This window comes from Lissotriton helveticus, chromosome 5_1 (genome assembly GCF_964261635.1).
Source record: "Lissotriton helveticus chromosome 5_1, aLisHel1.1, whole genome shotgun sequence".
Taxonomy (NCBI): Eukaryota; Metazoa; Chordata; class Amphibia; order Caudata; family Salamandridae; genus Lissotriton; species Lissotriton helveticus.
The window spans coordinates 541,332,267-541,346,389 of record NC_136065.1 but is presented as its reverse complement, the minus strand read 5'-3'; positions in this window follow the sequence as shown (position 1 = coordinate 541,346,389).

Here is a 14,123-nt window from a genome sequence, read left to right as displayed (position 1 = left end):
AAAATTCTACTCGAGAAGCAGAAAGGAAGCAGCACCCGCTTTCGCTGCGCATGGTGCCGTTCGCGATGATTGGACTGTGCGAACAAACACCCAGTGCTAAAAATCCCCACAAACGGAATTTATCTAACGTACTCTGCAGCTTGCGGAGCTCCACGTAGCGCAGCAGAGTTTTTTGTCACTTCACGGTGTTCCATGTAGCGGAACTCCGCGAACTCTGCCCAGGCTTAATTAACTGCACAGTAACAAAGGGATCTCTTTGATAAAAGCAGTAACCCACTAAGCTATGCAAATAGAAAACTGTCCTGTGATGAGAATGGTATATGTTCTTTGCAGCAGGCATATTAACTCTCTGCGCTACCTAATATGAGTCAAAACTGCCACTACACACAACTTGGCTCGCTCTCCAGTAGGTACATTGTTCACCAGAGTTATCCTGACACTTTTATTGTTGCCTGAAAACTGCTAGATATTCAAAGAACTCTGCAGAGGGTCCTTTTAAAACTACTGCACTGCTACAAAACTAGCCCCGAGTAACAAAACCGGTCCCTCAGCCTTACGTGGAAATACCTAATCCGGCCAGTCCGGCTTTGAGTTCACCATTGAAACATCACGTTTGCACTTGAGAGAAAAAAGCATGTTTTCATGATTGTCAATGATTTCCAATACAGGTGTTAGGAAGTGTGATTTAAGAACACTTTTGAACTCACAAAAATCTGAATCAGGGTCTCCAGTATAGGTTGAATAAACAAGGCATTAGAATAAAACCCTGAGGTACACTACAAGGCATTTTTGATGCTGCTAAGTTGAAGTTGACCTATTGCAAGAACATACATTCTGTTGGTATGTTGGCCAAAAAAAGAAAAGTGGAGAACTCGCTTAGTACTGTCCAGCTCAATCTCCTGAAAAAGCTTGGGGCTTATTACAATGTTGGTCGGAGTTGCCTCCGACCAACACCATCTCGGCCTCGGAACCCATTGACCTTCAGTCGGTGGTTTCGACTGCCTGATTATGATGCGACTGAAGACTGTTCGGTCAGATGCACACATTTCTCTATGGGCACTTGTGTTACGGTTGTAGGCCAGCCGTAATTCAGTTTCCCATAAAATGATGGGGTTGTGTGTAAAACCCTTCACCCTGTGGCAGGCACATCATGGTGCCTGCCACACAGTGCATGGATTTACAGGGATTGCCCTATGTACCCCCTCGGCCACCAACCATAGGCTGCAGAGGCAAGTGGGCCCTGCTAGGTGCCCCCGAAGTATATTTCTGACACCCTTTCCATGTTGGAAAGGCTGGCACGCAAAGGCTGTGAGAAACCAACGTCATAATCCAGACGGCGTAAAAGCCACCCATAGGGGATTACGGTGCTGTTCCAAATGGCCTGAATGCTCGGAGAGCCAGTCGGAACCGCATCAGAATAACCGACCAGTTCACGCACCGACCCCCGACATCGTAATTCGCAGTCGGACCGCAAACCGACCATGTCGGACAGAAAGCCTCCGACCGCAGTTGGAATGCTTTTGACTAGCAATCAGAGGCTTTCCGACTGATTTCTTCATTGGCCCCTTAGTGTTCAATTTAATCTGCAATGGTGGACTTTACTGAAAGCCGCTGATGAGTGAAGAATGCAAGAGTTTCCTTTGTCTGTCAGAATATAGTATACAAATATCCCATCTGATATAAAGTTTGTGTCGTAAATATTATGTACAAAAGTACATTCCTAAATGGGTGTGGATATTCTTTTATTTACTTCAATGGAATGATATTTTTGTAGATAATACACAATCTTTATGTCAGACAATATTCTGTAAACAATATTCTGGTATCACACCCCTTATTGCGAGGCATAATTTCCAGCATATTCTGTTTTTCTGTTGAAACACTGAAACAAGACCTGAACCTAGATTGATGGTCTGGCGAAAGGTATTCCTTGGAAATAAAGTTATTTATTTGATTGCCGCATACCTGTTTGGGTTTTTCGTCTGCTAAGAGAGGTAATAAATAGGGTAATTATTGCAATGCAGGCCAGGAATGGAAGCTGACTAATTTAGTTGGAGATTATTTTTCTGATCTTTACAAAAAATAGAAAGATATCATTGGAGACAGAAAAATCACTCAGGTTACATCTAGATTGTTCATAGGTGTGGAAACTGTCTTTTTTGCTAACTTTGACAGGTAAGTGATCAAGATTAAAGCTAGCAGGTTGGAGTTTCCAAAAGGTGGTGGAAAGGTTTCTGTTCTGGATGGAGCTTAAAAATGCTCAGTTGTTTGTTGTAGTAGATGGATATGCTTTATCTTGTAGGGAGTCAACTTTAGCTTTATTTCTACTTAGGTATCAGTTGCTTGTAAAAAAGTGGAATAATTCCTTAGATTTGCAGTGAGAGAGTAGATGTGTTGATCCTGCCCATTGAGTGGTTTTTGCTTTTGATATACTGAGAAAGGGATTGGGAAGCAATGAATGTGACATTTATTCAATCAAATAACTTAATTCGGCTGCTAAGATCTAATATTTGAAGTGACTTTGATTTTAAATCTGTATTCGGGTTTGAAGTAAAACCATACAATTACACATGAGAAATCCATAGTGCATACAAATATCTTATCTTAACAACAGTGTGTCTGGCATAAAACACAAAAAATGCACAGATGATGGGGGAATGCAGAGCAAATCAAATATTCACCCCTAACTCCCCGTCAAGAGACCTGGGTTCAATCCATTGTTCTTTTGCTCACCATGCCACCCCAGTTTAGACTCAGCCATATTGAAATCAGTCTTGACCCTTTTCCTCATGGAAACAGTCCAGCCAAAACTACCAAGGCCCGGTCCTCCTTGAACTGGAACCAAACATCCGGGGACCGGTTTCTGGGCATCACTCCTCATCAGCCAGGCTAGCTTGAATCCAGTGGCCCAGTGAGCCTGGGATGCACGTTTGTGCATACCCGGCACACTTAGGGAGAGAAAACAATCGACACACAGATGATAAATGGAATGCAGAGCAAATCAAACATTCACTCCCAGTCAGGAGATCTGGGTTAATTCAATCGTTCCTATGCTCACCATGCCACCCCAGTTTAGACTCAGCCATATGCAAATCAGCCTTGACCCTGTGCCTCATTGGAACATTCCAGCCCACACTGCCAAGCCAGGTCCGAACTGCCAAGCCAGGTCCTCCCTGGACCGCTAACAAGCATCCTGGGACCGATTTCGGGACATCACTCCAAATCAGACAGGCTAGCTTGAATCCAGTGGCACAGTGAGCCTGGGACCTATGTCTGGGCATACCCGGCGCACTTAGGGCGGGAAAGCAATAGACACACAGATGTGCCACTGGATTCTAGCAAATAGGCTTCATTTTAGTTCCCAATATTTTTGGCTAAAACAGTGGTTTTAAATAACATATCCTAATTTCAGTGTATAAACTAGAAAATGAAATCAAGTGTATTATGCCTTGTATTGATATTTCATCACATGGACATTTAACAACTGCCTCTGGGCTTTGTTCCTTTTTTGGAAAGGCTACCAATTCATGGGGTATGCCCAGTCATAAACATGTCAGGACAATGTGATTGTGATTGTTAGATGTAACTATAAGATATCTCTGCACGCCCTTATTTTGTGAAACAGAAAGTCATCTTATGACTGAGGGTTTAATAATGTCTTTGGCACACCGAGCATTAACCTTATTCTTAAGAAGTAAAAGCTACAATTCCCTTTTGCTAAAGTGTGTTATGCTATCTTGTTCATTTAACCTTGGAGGACCATTAAACTGAGCCTTCTCTCTAGAGATGTACAAGGGCCACTGGATTCTCCCTGCATTATCTAATCTAAAACAATCCCTTATAATTGCTTTTGTGACCTTGGTCTGATCTTTACTCCAAATAGAGTGGCACAGCTGGACAGGTTTCATTACTAATAGGCCGTCCAAATGTTGCATGCCCAATTCCCAGTGTGCTATATACACTGATGTAGATTTTTTATGGCACTTAGTCACTGAAGAAAGATAGTCTCTTGTGTTTGAAAAACAGTGGATTCTGTAAAACCCAATAACCCTCTGCAGTGAACTTGGCCCAGGAGCCACTAGAAGTAAAAAGAAAACCCAGATATGAAAATAAGGTAACCATTTTACTAGGTGTACCATTGGTATAATGAACACGTGATCAACATGCTTCATTTCTGCAGATCATCTTGTAGGTTTTCTTTAGATTTATTTATTTTGAGTTCCCTGCCCTTCATAAATGCAGCAAAGCATGCCATTTGCCGTCCTTGACAATAAGACAGCACCATCAGTATAAAGGAGAGTCAGCAGCCACTTCCTGGAGCAAACTATCAACACCATTTATAAATAAAGAAATTAAAAGGCTACTAATACCGACCTCTGCCTTACTCCTCTCCAGATTTTGGACGCTGGAGTTCACTCCCCATTTGGCCCACAGCACACCCTAGCTGATAAATCCCTATATAACTGTGATAGTAATGACACTATTTCTAGGGGTGTACCCAAAGAGGTCAGGGTTTGCTACAGGATTGAATGATTTACCAAATCAAAAGCGCTGGACAGATCAGCAAAACATAGTGTATGTGGCTGGTCTTAGCCCTCATATATTTCCCTATAAGGAGTTCTAATTTAACACACTATTCTACCATCCCCAGACCCCTTCTGAACCCATTCCGTGACTTTGTGAGGACCCTATTAACCTCAGCCCAGTGTTCTAATCATTCCAAGGTGACTATACCCATGATCTTGGTAGAGGAGTCCTGAAGAGAAATTGGTCAGTAACATTTAGGATCACTTTAAGAGCCCTTTTTAAAAATCGGAATTACCAGTGACCCTATCCAGATTATCAGAATATATCCATTTACAGTTGCATTCAGTACTTGAGTCAAAATAGGAGCTGATAAGTTTGGCAGATGTTTGTACATATCAGCCTGGACCCCATCAGCTCCTGCTGTTCTCCCACTGGAACTTTTATCAATAACCTTATAACTTCACCTAGAGACATTATTAGTTACTGATAGCCTTTAAGGATTGGCCAAGTGTGAATTGGGTCCTTATCTGAGTGGACCAAATTATGTGATGGACTAAAGATACAAGGTAAATGGTCAACCGACAATTGTATTGGAACTTGCGAGCCATATTATCTTTCATAAATGGGGAGTTAATCATCTACCAGAAGAAAACACAATTATTTGTGACTGCAACTTCTTCTAGCATAGACTAGTCCTCCTTTTGTAGCACTTTTTTCCTAGCAAACAGTGCCTCCTTGTAATGCTTCCTAAGGATTTCGACCAGAGTTCGGTTTCTTGGTAATGCATGTAGGGCTTGTCAAACATTTTTTGATGCCAATGAGCAGGAATCGTCTAACCAGCCCAACTGGCCCATCTTACTATGCTTGGCACTCTGGAAAAGATGGTCTTTAATGGGGTTTGTAATGGTCCCAAAAGTTATTTGATTGTACCTATAATTATATGTCTTAGACAAACAAGACTTACGATCCTGCTACTTGGTATCCATTATTCTTTTTTTGAACTGGCTAGGTTCAATACCTGTCCATTTAAGGTGTGGCTCATTTGATGTTCATACACCAATGTTATTTATGATGTTTGTTGTCTCTTCTCCTTTTATTTAAAAATAGATTAATAAACTATGAGGAAAATTCATTTTTTCAAAAAAGTGTTTTTGATGCCTCTAATCAGTTTTCTGTTTTCACGTATTATTCTAAGAAATATTTTTTCTTCTTTGTAGGTTAGACGACTTTATTAGTTTCAGTCAGAATAATACAGTAACCTTTGATTATGCGATAGATGTCTGCTGCTACATCTTTCTACATTTTTATTAAATGACCAGTGGTGTCCTAAATTATGGTAGAAGAATACATTTTATATGGTCATATCGAGTTTAATCTGCTGTAATATTGGTAGATGCTGGTGTAGGAATGTCAAAATAAATGAGAACATGATCTGACTAGTCAATTGGGATAGATTGGAGGCATTTGATGATGTTGATATAAGAAAAGATGAAGTTCAGTAGTTTTGCTTTTATCCGCATAGGTAAAGAAAAATGCTAGAGAAGATTGTGAAGTGTGGCTAGGTTCTCCAGAAAGATGAAGAGTTCTTATTTGGAGTTACAACAATCAATATTGAAATCTCTGCGGAAGATCTAATTTATTGACAATGTTAAGTTAGATGTCACATGATCCATGAAGCTGTTGGTGAAATTTGCTTTGAGCATAGTTGAGTGGTGGATGATATGAAGGTTGATCTTTTGTAAGAGGAATAGCATTGTGGCAATGTTAAGGCATTCACGTGATTCTCCATTTTTTAACGGTAAAGGTGTCATGGCGAGTGATATATTTTCATTGAAAGTCTCTGTATACAAATGCTAAGTGGCCTCTGTGAGCACAAATTATTTTGTACCTTTGAGGAACAAGCAGGACAATAATAGATTGCAAATGAATGTTTATACAGGATTCTGCAATGCAGAGTATGTCAGTTTTGTGAACAGAGATGAGTTTGTGGGTTTTTGGGCACTTGGTGTTAGGCGATATAGGACCTGAATACGATGTCTGTCGGAAAGCCTCCGACCACTGGTGGGAGGCTTTCCGAACGACACGGTCCATAATTGTATTTAGAAGCATACAATTATTATAGGAGTACTAGTTTATACCTGTTTGTGTTAGGTTGAGAGTACATATGATGGTGATTTTATAAGAATGAATGAGTAGGATTCAGACACATTTTTGTGTTTAATAAGATGTGAAGTCAATAGAATTCCCAGATCTTTAATTGATCGCAGAAGAAGAAGAGGAGCGAGAATTCTGATCAAATATTGAGGCATAGCATCAAGATTCAGTGCTAGGTATAGTGGTTGTGGTAATAAGTGAGTACGGATGAACAGCAATTATGTCTGTGAGTGTATATGAAAGCTGTAAGAAATTGAGTAGTTGGTTCACCAAGGTGTAAGCCCTATACAAACAGCAATACCCAAGCAAACCTCATATTACCCGGTGCTCTCCCCCTTCGTAGCCTGGAGCTGAGCAGTCAGGCCTAACTTGGGGGCAATGTGTAGAGTTTTTGTGCAACACTTCAGAAAGTAAAAGCACATAAAAAAAACTCAAAAGATTTAGAAAAATAGGGTAAATTTAATTAGTAGAACCAGAGATATTTAAGTTGAGAGTTTCTAGTGGAAATAGCACCAAAAAGCACAAAGCACCAACTGGGGAAATCTGATCACGTCGGACTAGGACAAAGTCAAAGGTTCAGGTTGACCACACTGGAGCGTGGGCTGGCTACAGGAACCCACTTAGGCCTTCTGAACAGAGTATCTTAAATCCTGGTTGCGGAGGATTGCGTGAATCCGTGTTGAAGATGCATCGAGAAGCCAAAGTGATGCATTTGTTCCGAGATACGTTGAGGCTGCGGTGTGAATTCTTTTTACATCGTTGTTGAGTATACCATTGACTAGGCTTATGATGCGTAGTCCGGCTTCGGAGATGCGGTGAACAGTGTGCAATACATTGGACCTGAGGAGCTACGAGGCTGCAATGTGGAGCCAGGAGTAATTGTTGAGACTGTCCTTGATGAGAGATGCAAGGACCTGGGATATAGAAGCACTGTGCCATCAGGGCAATGTGTTGATTTCAAGTACTGCGGAGGCGATGCAGGTCTTTAATGATGGATCCAATCCATGCAGCAATATTGCTTGGGGATGTGTTAACTCGACCGAGGAGATGTATTAGTTCTGCTTGGGGATGCATCGCTCAGCAGAGAAGATGCACATGTTTCTTTGGCAAACACCTTAGGCCCACTTTCAAGAGTCCGGGACTGTGATGGGACTACTTGGCAGGGTAGACTCACAGATAACAGGGCCTGTTATGCCCCCAGGCTTCAGATCAGGAGGGCATCCAAAAAGATAGAAAAGGCATGCTGCCTTGTTTTATATTTTTCACACTTCTTAGTTTGTAGTCTAATAGTGTCTCAGCTGCAGATGTCCTGGGGACCACCAAAGAAGGTGAGCTTGTCTGCAAGATAAGGGTGGTGATGACCTTGTAGATTATGGAGTTACCTTTCAAGGTAATGTGGGCTGGCAAGGAGAGCCTATGGGGATATATCAGGATGGTGGATGATGTGATCATATTTCTTCAGCCTCTGGGTGAGATGGGCAGTGGCATGTATGATACCGCTGAGAGTTAGCATGGCAAAGTCTGCAAGATTGTTGAGTTGGGCATGAGCACCATCCAGATCCAATTGGTTCTTCTACTATTCTGTGTAAAAGAGCTTTACCTTTTTTAGACGAGAGAGCAGCACCAGGTTGTCTTTAGTTTTTTTGGCAATATGTACCTTGAGGATGGGATTGATGACTAGGCGGAATCCAAGTGAGGAAGCAGTAGTTGAAAGCTGAAGTCTGAAGCAGTCAAGGTTCATGCCATTGAGACATAGTGACAGGTGTGTGCTGTTTATTGGTTTTGGCAGATAACAGGAATTCAGACTGAATCATATCCGGAAGCATCTGGATGCATCCAACTCACTCGATTCGAGTAGTTCGGAAAGCATTCAGGGACTGACTTGGTAGGAATGCTTTCCAGATGAGATCGTAATTGGCCCTTAGCTGGGTTGAGCATCAGTAGGTGCAGGGCATCCAGATATGGTGATATGTAAGCACACAGTGTATGAGGCTTTGGATGTCTGAAGCAGAGGAGACTTTCAAATAGAGCTAAGTATCCCTAACATATTGGTGAATCTTTTTGATGGTATCTGTGAAAAGAGTACTTATCAGCTCCATGTAAATGCTGAAGATGATAAGAGACAATATGGAGCCCTTATGGACACTACAGGTGATGGGGATCTTTTGTGATCTCAATGTGCCTATGTGAACAAACTTATGTGTTTTGAAAAGCTAGGAGTTGGACCAATGAAGGACATTGCAGATAAATTTCATTTGACATTCTAGGATGTATATGAGGATGGTATGGTCAAGTCTGTTGAAGGCAACTGACAGATCGAACAATATAAATATCAGGAAGAAGAGTTCCTCTTCCTCTGTGGTCATGAGGGCATCTACAATAATGTGTAAGGTAGCAATCTCAAAGCTGCAGTCTGATCTGAATCTAGACTAGTAACATTGACATGACCTTGGAGTTCAAAAACTGCTCTTACAGTGATCTTGCGGATGCATGGTGGGTAAGTGAATGGCTGATAGTTGGTTGAAGTAACAAGGCCCAAATGTAGTGTCAGGATGTGTCAGCAGCACCAAAACAAGTAATGCCACTAACCTTTAGTACCACCAGCGGGTACGACGGAGTGTAGCTGCTGTGCTCGAGTCTTCTTACACCTTAAGTCTGGTCTAAGGCTCTGTATACCTTCAGAAGTCACTCCACAAACATACGCTGCAGATTAAATAACAGAGAGGGATATGAGAAATAACTCGGGGATTCATTCAGATCACACAACAGGATGCTCGTATAGTCAGATACTCACAATATAACAAGCAGCAATACTCTTAAAGAAGGTTCTGAGACTATCCAATCCCAGTGAGACCATACACTGAGAAACAATGAACTGGAATTCCAGGGAGTGTATGAGCCCACTGAAACCAAGGATGATTTCAATCAACAAACAAAGTTAGGGTAAATGGTGCCTTAAGAGCACTATGAATAGCACCATAAAAGAGTATTAGAACGCTGTTAATAACACAGCGTAATAGCGAAGGAATAAAGTTGTGTACACAGAATTCACAAGCTCAAGTTCAATACCACTGAGCAATTGCGTGCCAAACCACTGTTTTCAAGCACAGTGTGGAGTGTAGGCACAGGCTCCAAAACAGATGACCAGCGTGGAAATAATTATAAAATTAAACTGTTTCAAAAAGCAGAAGGAGCACTCCAGCACTTCCTTTCCGAGTTAGGTTAAATACCTTGTGTTTCCAGCATTAGGAAAAAACGGAATCCTCTGACCTTTAATGTAACCCTTCAAACACTTCGGAATGAAGAAATGTCAGCAATGGGGACTAATGTGAACCAGCTGGAACACCCCTCAGAGAAAGCCCGTGCCTCGGAAAGCAATTGCCTTGCTTCATGAAAGAGCTTCAGCAGGAAACAACAAATCCAAACCAGAAATCCAGTGGGGAATACCATCCACTTACTCAAACTCAAAAACAGGCGAGATTGTCAAGCTCCCCTCTATCCCTAATTTGCTGTGCTTGGATGTAACCATTGAGGACAAGCCTCACTTTTAATCGCGTCCCGAGTGACGCTCGTATTTTACCAGCGCTATTATTTTAAAGCGGAAATATTGTTGGTTCTTTACTCCCTACCTTCCTCTACCTCCTGGGCCGCTCTCAGCTGAGTGTCGACGCTGAGAGCTGGTCCCGGGGAGGCGAGGGTTCTTTGGCGGACATCTTGGGCGGGTAGGCGCGCCCCGCGCTCTAGTTGTTATAAAAGAGGTCCTCTGTAGCTACGCGCAGCGGACGCGGCAGCGGATGCGCCGGATGCTTGCCGGAGTCACGCCAGAGTCCAGCCCGTCTGCGCCCGTCCGCGCTAAGGACGCGCCGGACGGCTGGGCCCTGGACTCTGACAAAATGTCATCCCCCTACTGTAGCTATTCTCGTCAGGATATGTTGGCCCTGAAACCTGGTAAGAAAAGCTGTCATCATACCAACGATCCGGATGACTTCCTGCTCCCACCCTGCTGTGGCTGCTACCTTTCGTCTAGACCTCCCAACCCCGTTCCCATCTACCCTTCCTCTGAACTCCCCTCTTCATCTACCTCCAATTCAGTAGAGGTAGAGGGTATCTTGGTTAATGCCCGCTCTCTGATTAAGAACAGGGTTTTGTTCAAGGAAATGGTACTGGACAGAACGCCCACCTTAGTATTTGTGACCGAAACCTGGGCTAAGGACTCCTCTGAACCTGATCTAATAGAGGCCGTACCGGAAGGTTACTGCCTGGCCAGACTCGATAGGCAGAGACGAGTGGGAGGAGGGATAGCGATCCTTTATAAAGATCACCTTCAATGTCACACTGTACCCCTGACTGACTTCCCTGACAGTTTTCAAGCTTTTTACTTTTCAATAAAGGAAGAACAACGCCCTTTCTTTAATGGTATTCTAATCTATCGTCCCCCCGGCTCCAGAACACACTTCACGCATCACCTTCTCCAATCTCTTGAACCTTACTTTGGCCAAGATAATTTTTCCATCATGGGTGATTTTAATTACCACCTAGAACGGCACGATCTCTCTGACACCTCCTGTCTTACCGAGGCCCTACAATCATGTGGGCTTATGCAACGTGTCTCGGGAGCTACCCACCGTGCAGGACATACCCTGGATGGCATTTTTTCCAATGACCCTCGCTTGACCATCAAGGATCCGATTCATCTTTCCTGGTCTGACCACCTGGCGGTTCCTTTTCTCCTGAAACACCATAGGGTAAATTCCCTTAAACTAGCAAACCATACAACAGAGATTACTAGAAATTTCAGGAATATTAACAGCACCTCCCTCGAGCCCTGGGCTGCAAAGCTTGCCATCACCGGCCCACATAGTGTACAGACTGCAATCGCTCAATTTGAACAGGTCACGACCGAGGCCCTGAATCAATTGGCCCCAGAACAATCCCGACGCCGCGCTAGAAAGAGACCTTCTGCCCCCTGGTTCTCCGACTCCCTTAGGCTTCTTAGGCAAGAAGTGAGGAGAATGGAGAGACTATGGCATGCTAGCTGGGACTTCAAAAACAAGGATGCGCATCGACTTCTGGTTAAAAAATATAAGGCGGAAATCTTGCAGGCTAAACAACAATATTTTGTGACTGCGACCTCCTCGCTTTCTTCCCCGAAGGAACTCTTTAAAACTGTTGACTCCCTGGTCAGACTGCAAGTCCCTGACCCTGTCATCCCTTCGCAGGACCTTTGTGATAAGATCGCCTCCTTTTTTCACTCTAAAATCCAGGATATTCACCTAGCCCTTGAGGAACAAAGAGCTGTTCTCAGCGCATCTATACCTAGTGTAGAGATGAGTCCAACTATCACCGAAATCTCCACTCCGTGCACCTTGGACACCTTTCCCTCGCTGGCCTTACAAGATCTTGAGCTTCTGTTAGCCAAGACTAAGTCTGGATCACCTTTGGATTCCTGCCCTCTGAAGGTCATTAAACAGTGTAGGGAGACCCTCTTACCTCCCTTGGTGGAGATAATGAATCTTGCCATCAGAGATGGTATCTTCCCAGCAGAGTGGAAGAAGGCGGTAGTGAAACCTCTGTTGAAAAAGGCCTCATTGGATCCGGGGGTCTTAAAAAACTTCCGGCCTATCTCCCTGCTCCCCGCCCCTGCTAAGATGCTTGAGACACATCTCAACAAACAGCTTGCTGCCTTTGTTGAAAGCTCCGGATGCTTAGACTCCTCCCAGCATGGATTCAGAAAAGAATTTAGTACTGAGTCAGCCCTCACCATCGTACTTGACAAGATCCGTACATCAGTAGATGAGGGCCAGACATCTCTCCTGGTCCTGCTAGATCTAACGGCGGCTTTCGACACCCTCTCCCCCTCGGTACTAACATCACGGCTGAGGGAGGTGGGGGTGAAGAATGCAGCTCTTGATCTCCTGACCTCCTTCCTCACGGGGAGGGAACAAAGAGTCAAGCTTGGGGATTTTCTATCTCCATCCCGTCCTGTGCTATGTGGGGTTCCTCAAGGGTCAGCCCTCAGCCCGACCCTCTTTAATATCTATGTTACCCCACTGGCCAAACTAATAAGATCTTTCGGGATGGAGGTAGTCTCGTACGCAGACGACACTCAAATCCTCGTCTCTCTACCCCATTCAGATGAACTAATCGCCTCCAAATTTAGATCTTGCATGGAGGCGGTTGGTAAATGGATGGTTCAGAACTCTCTGAAACTGAATGGGGAGAAAACTGAGGTGATGGTGTTTGGGGGTAAAGAAAACATCTGGTCAGCCAACTGGTGGCCTGACTCCCTTGGCACTTGCCCTTCCCCCACATCTTCTGCTAAAAATCTCGGGGTGATAATAGACCCTGCCCTTGACCTAGGCAGCCAGGTGAGCAGAACTGTTTCCACCTGTTGGGGCCTGATCCATACTCTCCGTAGGGTCAGGAAATATCTTTCTTTCCAGGCAAGAAAACAAATTGCTGTTGCTCTCATCGGCTCGCGTTTGGACTATTGCAATGCGCTGTATGCTGGACTTAATAAAGGACAGCTGCAGCGCCTGCAGGTAGTCCAAAACGCCATAGCCAGATTTGTCCTGGATATCCCCAGACGCTCTTCAGCCACTGCAGCCAGGAAAACACTGCACTGGCTACCGGTAGAACAGCGTATCCGGTTCAAGGTCCTGTGTATGACCTACAGAGCCATCGCTAAAAAGAGCGACACTGGAATCGGATCCATCATCTTCCACTATGTCCCCCGAAGAAACCTGCGTTCTTCTGGGAAACTGCTTCTAGCAGCCCCCCGTGTACGAAAAGCCAGGTGGGGCGGCAGAGCCTTTTCCACCCTTGCCCCTAAGTGGTGGAATGAACTTCCTTTGGATCTGAGATCCCTCCCGTCCCTACAGAATTTTCGCACTGCCTTAAAAACCCTTCTCTTCAAGCAAGCATATGTCTAAGGTCTTAATGTCTCCTTTTCTGGTCCTTCTTGACCTTTCGATAGGCGCCTTGATACCTTCGGGTTATTGTTCTGCGCATTACAAATTAATTTTCAATTCAATTCAATTCAATTCAGGAAGGGGAGGGGCTTTATAGGAGCAGAAATCCAGGCGTCTCCTTATCCATCTACCAGCATTATGTCCTAAGGGATTCTGGGACATGTAGTCCCCTGTGCGCCGTTTGTCAATAGACCTGGTCTCATGCAAACAGGCGAAAAGAGCCTTAACTGTAGGTGCAGGGAAACCCATCTTTCCTGACCTATGCTGATGAATCGTGACATCTACGTTTCTTTAGAATTGGAAGGATCTGGAATGCCTTAAGAGCTTATGGAAATATGTCTTGAGCATTGACAATGGTAAGTAATGATAAGTGAGCACCTCAGCGAAAGCTTTGATGAAGGAATATTTTCATAAGAAATGGCTTTGAGGGATTTGCGCGTGTCAGCGAGATCCCGAATAGGGCACTGAAGG